Below are 15648 nucleotides of genomic sequence, written 5' to 3'. Positions count from 1 at the left end.
ATGAAAACATGACTAAGTCATGTGAGTACCTAGTTCATACTCGATGGTGATAGGAGTTTTCATTTTGATGGCTCTGACAGTTTCATTGACATAAATACTTGATTTTAAGGAATGAACTATCTACTTTTAGCAAATGACACATTTGCAGGTTGTGCACAAGGTTCTGCAGTTTGCACTAATTGTTTTGAAACTAACTGCTGTGCAAACGTTAAATCTGATGTGTGAAATGCACCAAAGAAACTGAGAAAAACTGTAAAACAAACAATAATAATAATGATAAAAAAGAAATAAAACTTCTATACGTAGCTCAACATGTGCTACTGGACTCAGTACTTCATATATTACTTGTGTAATGACTTCAAAAACCACCAAAAAAGAGGCTGACGTTGGGCCTTTCCTCTTTGTCCGACGCTCATATAAAAAATCTGCTAAGATCCAAAATTATACGTTTTATAACTTTATTACAAAATAATAAATGTAACTTAATACAACGTGTACTGACTTAATCCAAAGGCAAATAAATAAATCACAGCGATTAACTAAGGTGGCGGTCAACAAAGAATAAGGCGACCCACACACCCTCTCTCTATCAGACCAAAACACACACACACACATCACAGGTTTCTTAATTAAACTAGAGAACCACCGCCCATAACCATGTGACCAACCTAAACCATAATCACTGTAATAACAATCCAATAAACAGAAAATACAACATTTAACATTCTTAATATTTATGGCTCCCAGAACTTGCACAAATATTATCAACTACTTTTACTGTGTAGTTTTTCAGTATTTCAATACCAAAGTTCCTTTCACATAATAAGATAATAAGCAATAAGAAACATTTTTTGTCTGAATGTAAAGAACAATAAAAACAGTTTCTTCAATAAAAAGTTTACAAAACCTGTTCTGCTGGATTTAGTATCTTTTATATCAGACAGACAGACAGATGTTTATTGTCTGTCCCAAGTGGTGACAGAAATTCTTCTTTGACTGGTTCATGGGTCCATGTTTAAATTATTTAAAATATTTAAAACAAACAAGACGTTCAAATTTCTTATACAACTAATATGAAACACTTTTACTTTGCAGTTTTGGAGTAATTCACTGTCAAAGTTCTTTACAGCTAGCTAAAAGAAGCATTGTTGTCTAACTTTAAAGTGGAATTAAATTAATTTCCTCCATAAGTAGTTTATAAAACCTACTGCTGTACTCAATACTTCATTGACTACTTGCACAAATACTATGAAGTACTTTTACTGTCAACTTTTGGAGGAATTTGGTATCAAAATCCTAACAGATAGCAAAAAGAAGCATTTTCATCTAATTCTAAAGTACATTAAAACATTTCTTTAATAAATAGTCCACAAAACCTGTACTGCTAGACTTAATACTAATAATATATTATTATGAAACACTTCTAATGTGTAGTTTTCCAGTAATCCATTACCAAACTCCCTTACAGATTGTAATATTTTGCATTTTCATCTAATTTTGACTAACTTTGTAGTGGAATAAAATAGATTTCTTTCATAAGTCGTCCACGAAACTTGTTTTTATGGATTATTCATTTATCAGCTACTTGCACAAATAATATGAAACACTTTGATTTTGTAGTTTTCCAGTTATTTAATGGTAAAGTTCCTTACGGATAGCGATAAGAGTCATTTTTGTCTAAATCAAACATGTAACATTAAAATGTTTTTTATTTTTTCCTTTTAAATCATGGCATTATTAGCACATGTACCAGCACAAGTGTTTTATTATTTACCTATGTTTACTTGGGTTTTGCAATAATCACACATACACACATTTTAAATTATAATTATCTATTTCAAACACAAATTTATTATTTACATTTTTGCTATAATTATAATCTATATGACATTAATACTAAAATAATACCCTAATATTAATCTAACATCTGTATTTATAAATAATTAAATTTGGACATGTTCAAAGATTTACTGTTACGTATGGACCCCTTGGAGACAGGAGATGGATTAAACAGACTTTATTTAAACACGGAAACCAGGAGGAATAGTCTTACGGTACTTTGGAGTAGACAGAATATCCTGGAACCATGGAGCCGGGAAGGGAGAGAGGACAAGTCCTTGTAGGTGCCTGTAGGAGCCATATGTCGGGTTATTTCTTTTCCCATATAATGTATGTGTGCACATGCGTGGTGACGTCACCGGTGATTGTGGGTGGCACTGTGGGTGTGTTATCTTCATTAATGGGTACCTCACCTGTGTTGGGTTTTGGGGCCTGAAGCATGGAAGCAGGGTGAGCTTGGGGAGAAATTTTCTATTAACCGTCATCGTTATTATCATCGTCACTGTCATTGTATATTATTAACATAATTTAAATGCATTGTTTTGATACAACCTTACACATCCTGAAGCCAGTGAGGTGCAGTCAGGGGAGGCAGGTGAGGCATGATAAAGAAAAAAACATACAATAAATATTAATATTTCCACTGATCTGTGTTAAAAATGCATTTTCAGTATGACACTAACGCGTTTTTGACAGTTTATTAAGTAAAAATGGCCAAATTTGAGTGTTTCCCGATCAAATCCAGTGCAGAAACCCCGGTGGAGATACGGGTGAGCTGTGCCTCAGCTCTGACTGTACCATCCAATACAAACTGGGTTGTATGACACGTTTTCTGTTCCTCAGCATATCGCCAATATGAACTTTACAGATATATTTGTTATACACCATGACTCTCTACAGTCTGTGTAATGTATTTAATGTATTTGTGAGAGAAATATTCCCGTTTATCGTACAATAAAGTGCAGAGAAAAGTCAGCAGGTGAGTCAAACAGTACTCTGCCTCACCTCAAGGGGGCGCACTTCTTTTTGTTTGTTTTTTTAAAGCGAGTAGCGACAAATCTAGCGACTTTTTCAGTATTGGAGACTTTTGTAGACTGACATATATGAAAGTAGTTTATTCTTCTCAATGAGGAGTGGGTGCTGCTGCGCAGGCCCCTCTCCTGTCCAAAAGCAACCAGAAGAGGCTTCTGGCAGCAGCAGCAGCTGCATTCAGAGCAGGAGATGATCACCTGTTTCATGACCAGGCTGAAAATGAAACGTTCAAACCTGCTGCAGGATGATCTCGCGCTGGCTTACCGTCAGATATTAATGTCTATTAATGAAGAGTGTGGAGAAAACAAGTGTTTTAAATGTTGCAGCCTCCTAATTAGAAAGCATCCTACACTTAATAAAATTAAACTACAATAAAAGAAAATATTAACCAAAGAATTTGTTTTTTTTTATTAGTTTTGCCTTTTTAAACCTGTCTTTTCGTCCATTTTTGCCTTTCCCATGACATTTCTCTCCACAGCAGCCTCCATGTACCAGGCTATTATTCACATTAGATGATGTCATTTAGCGATTTCTAGCGACTTTTAGGACAGCCAGTAAGGCAAGGCAGTTTATTTGTATAGCACATTTCATGTACAGGACAATTCAAAGTGCTTTACATAAAACAAAGACATTACAGATATTTAGAAATAGTAAAAGGCATCAACACATAATCACAATAAAATAATAAATTACATTAAAATGATTAAAAGCAAGATAAGTTAAAAAGTTAACATGCAGATTTCATGCATAGGTGCATGAGAAAAGAAATGTTTTTAACCTGGATTTAAAAATGTCTATATTTAGTGAAAGTTTAATCTCCACTGGCAGTTTGTTCCACTTGTTTGCAGCATAACAGCTAAATGCTGCTTCTCCATGTTTAGTCTGGACTCTGGTCTGGACTAGTTGACCAGAGTCTTTGGACCTAAGAGCTCTGCTAGGTTTATATTCTCTGAACATATCACAGATGTATTCTGGGCCTAAACCATTCTGGGATTTGTAAATGATCAGAAGGGTTTTAAAATCTATTCTGTGACTGTCTGGAAGCCAGTGTAAAGATTTCAAAACTGGTGTGATGTGTTCAGATCTCTTAGTCCTGGTTAAAACTCTAGCAGCAGCGTTTTGGATGAGCTGCAGATGTTTAATGCTCTTTTTAGGAAGTCCTGTTAAAAGACCATTACAGTAATCCAGCCTACTGGAGATGAATGCATGGATGAGTTTCTCTTGGTCTTTCTGGGAGACTAAACTTTTAATTCTGTTGATGTTTCTGAGCTGGTAAAAAGCTTCTTAGTGACAGCTTTGATATGGCTGCTGAAAGTCAGGTCTGAGTCTATCAACACTCCCAGGTTACGAACTTGGTTGGTGATTTTAAGAGCCCGAGTCTCCAGGTGTTTGCCAATGCTGACCCTCTTTTCTTCGCATTACCAGTTGCATGCTGTTGAATAAATATTGAAATAAGATGCTCTTTCCAGTTCGTAGCAGGTGGCACCGTTGCTCTGCCCTTGGGGCTGTTCCTCTATTAAAGGAGAAGTGGTACCGTACCAGGGAGTGCCAGTTTCCTGTTGAGTTGCCAGGACATGGCTGGGTCACGTCAGTTTTCGTGCAGGTTGATTTTAGCAGCAATCAGGTAAATATGTTTTTACATGTTTATTTTTATATTGTGGATGAGTTTTTAAATGTAGTTTGTAATGCAGGGTTGGGATCTGAGTGATGTTGGTCCTTGAAATAAGTATTTGACTGAGCAAGGGAATTCAACGCTGCAGGTATGTTGTTATTATTGTGTGTTTGAGACTGAATTAAAGTGTTTTGGTTGCAGTAATTTTGTATTTCTTTTTTTGCAGTTGTCGGGTACCGTTACCTGCTGTCCTTTTGAGACTTGTTTTTTCAAGTTACTCCGTTCCTGGTCGGAGTTGTCTTTTCAGGTTGTGATAACTGTAAGAGCAGACTAACTGTTTAATCTTTTTCTTTGTTTGTTTGGGTCATTTGGATTACCTAAGTGGATCCTCCACCTTTGTGTTGTACGGATATAGTTCAGGTGGGAGTAAACTGGTTCCGAGTTGGACGACAGGAGGAGAATAAGGGTATGGTCCCTCATTGTATTTGATAAATAAATTGACTTAAACTTTAGGTTGTTTTTTTATTGGATTTACATTACGTTACACAGCCCCCTGGTAACATTACAATTATAAATCAGTGCCTCACCAACCACAAACTTCACCGCACGTCACTGCTACTTATATTCAGTCAAATAAAAGAAGTGTGCATACAATGCTGTTTAGTTCCAAAGGTACAGCAACTGACTTCAAATTGTAAACCTATAACTGAAATAACATCTGTTTTGCAGTGTGAAAAAGATGTACATACACCAACTAATTACAATTAATTTACAATGAATTTACAGTTTATGACATAAAATGTAGTGATATCACACCTAGACTGGGGACATAAAATGTCATAAACTGTCATAACACTGTAAATGTATTACATTTACGCAAGTGTAGGCTACAAATGGCCAATGAGTGTGTATACATACACCAATCAGGCATAACATTATGACCACCTGCCTAACACTGTGGACACGAGTCAGTGCAGCAGTTTGTTGGCACTCGTGTCACTCTGCAGCTCACACACCAGTTTGTGTTTCTCTTTGCTTCCATATTTATACCATCTGAAAGAGCACAAATGTGTCCATCATTTAGTGATAAGAATATGTAAAATGAGTGAAAACTGTGGTTGTGAGAAGAAGGTGGAGAGAGTTTTTTACACATATTCAACAACCTTTACAGTCTAGGTGTGATATCACTACCATAGCCACTGAATGTTTGTCTTCATAGAGACCAATGGACAACATTTCTCATTTTAAACCATTTTAACAAAGATTAAAACTAACTTTAATCTTTTACAAAGTACCAATAGAATTTAAACATTTAATAAACAGTAGATCAGCCTCATCATCAGTGAGACTTGGGTGTCCATGTCCCTGGTAGGTACTGACCCCTGCAGACCAGGAACACCCAACAAGACCTGCAGTCTGGGAGATGCTCTGACCCAGTCGTCTAGACATCACAATCTGGCCCTTGTCAAAGTCACTCAACTCTTACACTTGCCCATTTTTCCTGCTTCCACCACATTAACTTTGAGGACTTATACTTAATTTGCACCCTAATACACCCCACACACCGACAGGTTCCACTGTGACTGTAACATATTGTGTTGCAGTAATATGTTGATTGGTTTGTCCACCAGATGGCGCACGGCACTAATGTTCTGTTATGGAAATCCTCCTTAGAGAAGAAGGCGGAAGGGGATGTAAAAAAAAAAGAAGGCTCGTGATGTTGATACGTATGCATCAGTATGGAACGGAAAACGTTCCACAATTCAGGGTTACTTACTGATTTTCCTGTAATATATTCCTGCAACTTTAATTTGATGTGGATGGTTGCAACTCTAAGCTTATTTATACACCTTGATTAATTGGGACCCCACAAAATATCAGTTGTTTTTTGGAGTTGTAAATTAACCATCACTGGGTTCTGGTTCTAAGTGTTTTATTGGGCATTTTTCATATTAACTGACATGTTACATATATTTTTCAAAGACAAAGGATTTATATTATGATATAAATCCTTTGTCTTTGAAAAATATATGTACTTGTCAGGCGAATCCAGAGAGAAGCCGGAAACAAGAGCAGGTAAGAATTTTTATTTAATAAAGCAAAGCCTCTAAGCACAACAATGACTAGTGTGAATCAAGAGCAGAATAAAGAATACTACACAACATAGCAGTCTGTGCAGGGAGTATAAAGGCAGATGACCAGGCGCAGACTGATGATGATGATCGGAGGCAGGTGTCTCCAAGAAGGCTGTAGCAGAGGGTTTCTGGGTAGTGTAGTGCTGTAACCGGTTATCTGTATTCAGGAGATGCGGCGCTCACCCAAGAGGAGGGAGCAGGCATGACAGTAATGTTCTGTATCTGAAAAAGAACTTGTAAATTATATAAAATATCTTCTAAATTATAGTGTCTTTTGTTGTTGTTGTTGTTGTTGAGTACAGGTAATATATCCATCACAGAACAAGACATGTGGATCCACTTGGAGAAACTGCTGCCAAGTTAAAAAGGTGCCAGGATGCATCAAGGTAAACTGTAATTATAGCTTTAGTTGTAATATAACACAATTGTCATATATTGCTACAGATGTGACATTAATGTATAATGCAGAGATCATCTGAGATCCTTTGAAATTTTCCAAATCATGTAGCTTTTACATTTGCCAAACAAATTACATTTTTATAGTTTTAAAAACAGTATCTTAATTTTATCATTGTCCTCCTGATTGTCTTTAATAACTTACAATGTTTTAAGGAACTGTTAGTTTTTTACACATTACCCTGGATGTTTTAACTATATTAGGGCACTCATGAGGAGAAAATGGTACATGTGACACAGTGTCCTATCTCCACCAACCAGACAGCATGTTCTGTGGTGTTTTTACCATTGTGGTTCGTAAAAGATTACACCTTTTATTCAAGTACACACACAGTATGGTGCATAAAATTAATTGATAATCATTATAAGTGTTAGTAAGTGACTGTATTTCTTTTCAGTCAGTTTGTAGATAAATTCTTAGGAAATGAGCCAGTCACGTTTTCTACTTCCCCAAAAGGTTGTGTCAGCTTTGCGTCGGCAGATTACCACGACTCTTCTCAGAGAGTCGGCCAAGTTATGCAACACCCAGTAAATGAAAACATATTCATGAGTGCACTGGTTGTCTTTGCTGAGATTGTGCTGCAAATAAAACTGGTGTGGTCATCATTACCCCGTTTCAAAATAATACACAAACCTCTGTTGTATATTAATGTATATATTATATTAATATACAATGAATATGGATATCTAATTAGGCTTTTTATTTACAACAAATAAAATCAAAGAATGGTGAAATAACTCCTATTCTAAATCAGAACACATTAACATTAAGAAAACTCATACTATTGAAAAAGTAGTGTTCACAATTAAGCAAATGGTCTGTATTTATATTTCGCTTTACTGTACACATTCACATTCAACCATTCACACACACACTCAAACACTGATGGTGGAAGCTGCCATGCAAGGTGCTCGACCACGACCCAAGTTGGGGTTCAGTGTCTTTCTCAGGGACAGCTCGACATGAGCTCGACAGGCGGAGGATCGAACCTGCAACCCTCAAATTAGAAGATGACCGCTCTACCCACTGAGCCACACCGCCCTGCCAAATTTACATTAGAATATCCAGCTGTGTGCTTCATCTTCTAGAAAGTAAATTTGGGGTCTTAACTTCTGTTGGGTACACCATGTTTATTTCTTAATTACTTGATCATGTTCATCATTCCACTGTTTATGGACATCACTTGTCACCTTGTCTGTACTGTATTTGTAATCCCCTCAGAGCTGGGATGTGAAAAACAAGATAAAATATAACTGTTTCATTTCACTTTTTGGTGATTAATCTTCCATCTCAGGCAAAATGTGAACAGTAAGATTATATTCAAAAGTGATTAATAATATAAGAATACTTATATTGTCCTACAATTTTAAAAAGGTGAAAAACAAATAGGAGAATTATATAAAAAATATCCTTAAACAAAACAGATATTTATGTTATTATGTTTTAAATGTTGTAGTACAGAAGTCCTTTGACTAGTTTAAGGATATTGGACTATGTATTGTGTAAATGACATTAATATATTGACATATTAATGAGGACTTGCTAAAATACATTGCACAACAGATAAGTGGTCAAGCTTGCATTGTAACTGGATTTCAGCCAGGTGTAAATACCCAACCACATTTTGAAGTTAAAGCATCACTCTGAAAAGTTGTCTGACTTTGCATCTTCCTCATCTTCTGATCAAAACTTGGGGCAGAATACAGATAACAAGAAAATTTTTAATAAGAGACGTAAATGTAATGGAATTGCATTATCCAGAAAAATAGTGTCTTAAGTTACAAAGTCATGAAAAAAACAGCCATTGCATTAGATGCACTCAGTCCATTAGGCCACATCTTAAACCTAAAGGAAAGTCACAAAAGCTAAATCTGCATTGATTCAGGTCAAGCAGTGACACAAAACAAGAACATGAGATGTGCCAGCACGAAAGCATTAGCTTAAACAACATCATTCCTCCGGTCAATATTGTTGAAGATATGATGATCTTTATATTTTAATACAAGTGTTGAGATATTTTCACAAACAGATCTCATGTGATGCCTGTGGAAGATGGTTCCACCATGACTGTGTTGAGCAACCAAAGATGGAGGAACCACTCACGTCTACATGCTGAACATAACAATGTTCCAGGTTTTATTCTGTTTCAAGTTTGTGCCAATAAAATGTGCTGTGTTCACGTTTTTACAGCCGTCCCGACGTTATTTTGTGTTGCGCCCAGTCATACCCCTGACTTGGGTCGTAACAGCGGAGAAAAAATAAATGTAACTTTACTAATATGTACCTGGAATAAGTTATTCTGTGATGGCATCAAACTAATTAATCCTTTTGCTTTTTCCTAGCCAAATCTCAGCTTGATCTTCACATCACTACTCTCATATCTCGGTTCAGGCTGATTTGTGACATTCTGCTCTTCATCCTCTACAACATCATACTCATCTTCTGTATTTATAGATACTGCAAGTGGAAAAAGGGTAAAAACACATGAAAGAACCTTTACAGAATAAAACTGAAAGAAAAATGTTTACTTGCTTACCGTGATGTGAAACTACGTTTACTTCTTCTGAAAGAGCAGCGCACCTGCCCCTCCCCGTCCATTAGACCTCACAGCTGCAGTCAGAGCAGGAGAGCTCACCTCTGCTTCAGGACCGGACTGAAAATGAAACCTGTAAAGCTGCTACTGGCAGATACCACCCTGGCTTACTGTCAGACATTAAAGCCTATAAATAAAGAGTGTAAATAACACATTTAAAAAAAGTTAAAATCACTCTGACATGTTGACTCTTAATCAGAGAACAGTTGGAGCTGTTTGTTAAAATACTTAAAATCACACTTCAACTTTAGGACTGTTCATTTCGGTCCAGTGATTGTTTCTATTTCTTTTTCTGCTGTTTGAAATAAAAATGCAATGAAATGCATTGTTCCAGACATGACTAGAGCTTGAGTTTACAATATTACTGTTTGTGATTATTTTATTCAGTTTTTCACTAAAAGTCATTTAAATAAAGTGGTCTCCTTGGATGCATCCTGTGGCAGGGCTGGTGCGCTGGTTGGCTGTTGGCTCTGTGGGTGTTGGGTCAAAGGGGGGTACTTGGGGCTTGCTGTCCTCTGGTTTGCCTGGGGTGTCTGCCTGGGGTGTCCCCCACGGGGCATGGTGGGTGGGTTATGTGTGACTGTGTGATGGTGAGTGCTTGTGGGTATGGCACAGGGGAGGGTGTGAGTGTGAGGTTATATGGGGTGCAGATTGGAGTAGGTGGGGGGAGGGGGTTGATGGCACCCTGGTTCCCGGGTTGTGCTGGCCTACGCCGGGTGGCTGTCTGGAGGCGCCTGGTCCTCCTAGGCATGTTGCGGGCCCTCTGCCTTTGGGGGGTGGGGCGGCCGCCTCTGGGCTGCTGGGGACCTGGGCCCTTCGCCTGGGCTGCCCTGGGTGGCCGGTCCCTGGTGGGGCCGGCGGCTGCTGATCTTGGCCCACTGGGACCTGTGCCCCGGGACCGTGGGGGGCTCTTGCTGGGGCTCTCCTCTGCCATTTCTGTTTTTGTAAAAGTTGTAGGAAATTTTCTGGTGTGTTCATGTACAGGTGTAACAGTTTGTTGTCTGGTGATGGTGTGGATTGAAGGGTCGTTTCCTTCTGTCTGTGATCTTTTTGTCTCCTTTCTTCTTTCCCTTTTGCTCTTTTTGCTATTTTCCATCTTTTTCTGTCCCCTCCGGTCAGGTTCAGCAAGATTACATAGATTCCATGATTCAAAGTAAATAAATAAATAAATTAATCACATTATCAAGAGGAGCCTTACCCATAGGCCTCCCCTTGGCAGAGCAAATTTGTTCAGCACGATACAGCAACCAGATTATCATTTTGCTGCTATGATGCTGGACAGGACAAGTAAAAAAAAAAAAGCTAGCTTTTAGGGTAAAAATTTATGTCATTAAAATGTGATTAGTCTACATTAACTTATTACAAAGACACTTCAGTGTAAAGAACACAGACAAAGCATGTTTAGATTTAGCTTTATCATTAGCCACTTAGCCTAATCTGACTGCTCTGGTGCAAACACAAAGGTGTTTTCAGGTTCACTAACTCAGATTGTTCTTTGTCCCTGACAGTAATTATTTAGCTACGCTGCCTTTAGTCTAAAGATATGATGAGAGGAAAGCACCTGAATGTGGAAACAGCATGCACCACCTGCAGCTCACCTTTTTCATTGTGCTTGCAAACCTGTCACACTTCATTCCACAAGCTTTTAACCGGAGGGCAAACATGTAACAAAGAAGAGTTAAGTTGATGTTGTGACAACCTTTGCTTTATGTTCTTTACTGTTATCAAAGATTATGAGTCTTTTACAACCTGTTTACATGTGAAGCATCTCCAACACACACCTGTGCAGGATGAGGTCATAGTAAATAGACAAGCCTCCCATTTTTCCACTGAGGAGATTCTGATGGTCATATAAGTAGAAACTGTAAACAATGTCAGTTTTAGTGAACCTGCGGTGAGGCTGAAGACAGCTGCAGTGTTTACTTTATGTCCTCATTCCTGAACAGACCAGTTTAATGACTGGAGCAGTAACAGTGCCAGTAAAAACAAGTGGTACAATCTTCCCAACAAGACAAACGTTTTAGTTAAATGTTATGATGTTTGTTCAGGGAACAGTTTAATCTTTATTATAAATGAGTTTATGAAGCAAAGCAAATCCAAAACCAGTTTTCTCTACAGCATTAAAGATCATGTGCTCAACAGTCTCTGGTTAAAGGTATGAACGAGGAAATAAACTGATGCTCGACTATAAACCAGCTTTAGAATAAATAAAATGAGTGGAAACAACATTTTACTGTCTCAGTATGGTTGTAGAGGGGTCGTGTTCTCTAATCCCTTCCTGGTCTTGCAGGACCCACTGCTGTCCTGATGGGGGAGTGGTCGCCTCCCTCCCTTCCTACACCTACACACAAACAGGTCTAAACAAATGCTGAGGAGGAGATAAGTATCTGTATCAAAGCTTGACTGTAATTCAGTAAATAAATAGAAACAAAAAATAAACTGAGGAAAAAGATTTTTATTTAAAAAGAAATCACATTTTTTAGAGATGATTCACAGCTTAGAAAACTGTCTGACTTTACACACTGCTGATGAAGCACAATAATACACAATAATATTAATGGATTATATTTATATTTTGCTTTATTACTGACAGCTCACAAAGCTCTTTACATTGGATCCATTATTCATCCACTCCTCATTGACACCTGGTGATGGTAAGCTACATGTGTACTCCAGCCTCTCCAACCACCACCAAAACATTCATACACCAGTAACACCGACACTGGAAACAAGGAGGGTGAAATGTCTTGCTCATGGACACAAAAACAGATTACTGGGATTTGAACAGCAAATTTCCAGTCACTGGACAACCTGCTGTACCAGCTGAGCCACTGCAACCACATAACAATGTTAAAAAAATACATCTGGATTACATTTAATTCACATGATCTGCACAGCAAGCCCGTTATCTTGTTTATCTATTTATTTATTTTACTTTTTCCTTCTTACTGTCAATAACACTAACATATAAAATTAGTCCAAAACTACTGAGTTAATATAAAAAAGTGGAGACCAAGCTGTGTTTTATGAAGCTGCCATTTTTATCCTTTCAATGTAAAATCATAAGAAAAAGCTGTTTTTAAGGCAGTGTTTCCTTCACAGTAACGTATTTCTGTGCATGTAAAAATAAGACAGTCTGACATTTTCATAGAACCCTTAATAAAAACAGCTCAGTCTTTCTCCACTGGATTCACAAACTGATGCTTTGATCTCAGTTTTTGTCAAAGTTAAACTTTAAATAGTATATTTCCATCTCATTTTCTAATACATCTTATTAACTTGAATACTTATTGTAAACTAAAAAATAAATAAAGACCTTTTGTCCAATCTTAACATGTAGTTTTACTATCCTGAACCTTATCAAGCATCAGGTCTAAGTTTAAGTTAAACTAGAAAACATAACAGTAGAAACCAGTAGTCATCCTGGAGTGTTTTTAAACTTACACCTCATGATTGTAGGACGTGTGTGAGCTGCTTTATGAAGAAGCTGCTGTATGTTCACATGAGAAAGACATCAGAGACTTTGGTCTTGCCATCTAATACAGCTGCTTCTGGTATGGAGGACACTGTTCTTCAGGCTGGCTGATAACACGCTGGAAACATTAGATCAAGATTATTTTTACATGGATCTCAGTGATAAACACAAGATGTCGATTTTAGTCTTTTTTAGTAAATGTCCATCTACAGAACCAGCTGAGTATCTCTTAGTTTACTCCAGTCCAGTGGCAATAAACCTGTAAACTGGTTAATAGCTAGCAGACTGAAGAGGTAAACAGGGCAGAAATGTAAGAGAGGAATATCAGCTACTGTAGATGTTGACTAAAAAGATGGAACTACCTCAGTAACATGAAAGTGTTTTAGATTTAGTAAATATTATTATTAATATAATGTTCAGACTTTGTAGTTTGATCAATGTTAAAATGGGAAACACTAACTGATTTAATGACTAAAAGTCACTACACAGAAAAATGTGGACAAAGAAGTGACAAATAATGAAAAAAAAAACTAATTTCTTTCCACTGAGTGGCTGAGTAACACATCAAACGAATGTTTAAATGTTGTCTTAGCTCGACTCATTTAAAGGCTCCTCTTCCTGGTTGTCGTCTTGCTGCCCACCTTGTACATCCTGTGCACCTAAAACACAAAACAAAGAAGTTATTTTCAGAAATTATAGCTTTTTTCTTTCATGTGCTTTGATAAAAATAAGCTTAATTAACAGCTTTACTTCTGAATAAAAGAACCATCAGGCTGAGAAGGAAAAATAATCTAATATAAAGAGTTACTCAGGTCTGATTCTAATATTAAATGTCAGGAAGCAGCTTACAGTTCTGTAATGTACTGCAGAAAGAACTACAACATCTAAGTTAAGATATTCAATCTGTGTTGTTCTGAAAGAAAACTCTGGAGAGTTGCTTCATGCTAAAGTCCAGCACGACTCTGAGAAGATATCTGTCTGCATCTCTATCAGTCCCTGGATTCTGGATGTTTCCTCTATGGAGACATGAAGTCCTCCAAAAAACAAACACACACAGTCACACAGAATGTTAATTCCTGATTGTCAAGTTTAGCTATTAAATGTTAAAACGGTTTGCTATAGAGTCTGAATTGATGACGTTTCACAAGTAGCTACAAACAAGTAGGTATATTGAAAAACGGCCAAGATGTTGATCTAAAGTCCAAACGTCAACCTTACTGAAATGTCTTGTGGGACATTAAAGCAAGGTGTGCATTAATGAACTGGTTAGGACCAGTTAGTCAAAAAAAAATGGACTGAAGTGACTCATGTTAAAAAGCAGATGAGCAAAGTTCCTGAAGATTTGGCAAAATGTGTAATCAGGTGTTAATTTCTCCTAAAACATAATTTTACACCCCATCCACCCTCCACCCTTTCATGCACAGTGTGTGGATACCTATCTGTTTATGGTGAGAATATATTTGCAAATTAGACACTTCATTACACATTAGTGATTCATCCAGTACTCATGGACAAATAAACATGACATAATTTAACATACACACACTGTAATTTCCAAATTTACCTCAGAGGAAAGATGATACAGCTGTATTTGTACAGAATAAATACAAATAAATGTATGAAACAAAAAGGACAATAATGTTAAACGGACAAGTAAAACACACACACACACACACACACACCACACACACACACACACACACACACACACACACACACACACACATACACACACACACACACACACACACAAAGTCAAAGTGAAAGTATAACATTCAGGAACTGTTCTCGGTGTCGGACGGTGTGAAAACTGCTGGACTGCGTTTCTTTGTTGAACAGCGGATGAAATCTGCTCTTTTAGCGGTTTGAAATGATGATGTTTAAGCTGCTTTTTTGGACTGGATGCTACAGTCTGCTGTCAGTCACGGAACAAGTTACAGGTAAGTTAGAAAATATCTCCCTGTTAGACCCAAGTAGTCTTTTCTTTTTTAATGTGGCATCTTCTCCATCTTTCGTTTTGGCCCCAAAACACGTCAGATACAAAGGACTAAACAAATAATACATAAATAGTCAAAGTGAAGCTGTGTTTTAATAAAGTGGATCATTAGAGACAGGGACGAGCTTATTTAGTTTTTGTGGGATTCTTCTGTTAAATTATTCAGTAATTCTGCTTTCTGCTAAAGTCTCAGCAACAAATAGAAAATATTAAATTTCAAGTTATAACTTTATTTTCTCAAACTGCTGCAGATGCTGTAAATGTTGTTCTGTAACCAGATAAACTGGGTTAGAATTTTTCCATCATGTCGAAATCCCTGACTCCTCCTTGTGTGAAGAGGTTTTTTATCCAGGAAGTGTTTTTTATTTGTCATCTGACTTAATATATAAAACATGTTGCTTCCATTTTAACGGAGAAAAAAAGAAAATAATTTTATTACTTTTATACGGCTGAAAAGTCTTATAGTTAGAGCATGAAACACAACACACATCGTAGCTTTCCCAACGTTT

At 37.2% G+C, this 15648-nt stretch overlaps 1 protein-coding gene and 2 long non-coding RNA genes across 3 annotated transcripts in view; 2 read left to right on the top strand and 1 right to left on the bottom strand.

Moving 5' to 3' along the window:
* Positions 1-15648, bottom strand: part of LOC121640220 — a 56689-nt gene that overhangs the window by 32923 nt on the left and 8118 nt on the right. Inside the window, exon 2 of the long non-coding RNA XR_006010405.1 lies at positions 14357-14360. This is a non-coding gene — a long non-coding RNA (uncharacterized LOC121640220). The remainder of the gene's footprint in view (positions 1-14356; positions 14361-15648) is intronic.
* Positions 1-15648, top strand: part of LOC121640165 (myelin-oligodendrocyte glycoprotein-like) — a 123208-nt gene that overhangs the window by 101094 nt on the left and 6466 nt on the right. The gene's annotated exons all lie outside the window — the stretch shown is intronic.
* On the top strand, positions 4447-4869 carry LOC121640239. The gene is made up of 3 exons (XR_006010423.1): positions 4447-4495; positions 4563-4631; positions 4710-4869. It is a non-coding gene; the product is annotated as an uncharacterized LOC121640239 (long non-coding RNA).

The sequence above is a fragment of the Melanotaenia boesemani genome, chromosome 5, assembly GCF_017639745.1.
Source record: "Melanotaenia boesemani isolate fMelBoe1 chromosome 5, fMelBoe1.pri, whole genome shotgun sequence".
Taxonomy (NCBI): Eukaryota; Metazoa; Chordata; class Actinopteri; order Atheriniformes; family Melanotaeniidae; genus Melanotaenia; species Melanotaenia boesemani.
This window is presented reverse-complemented; position numbering and strand designations above follow the sequence as displayed.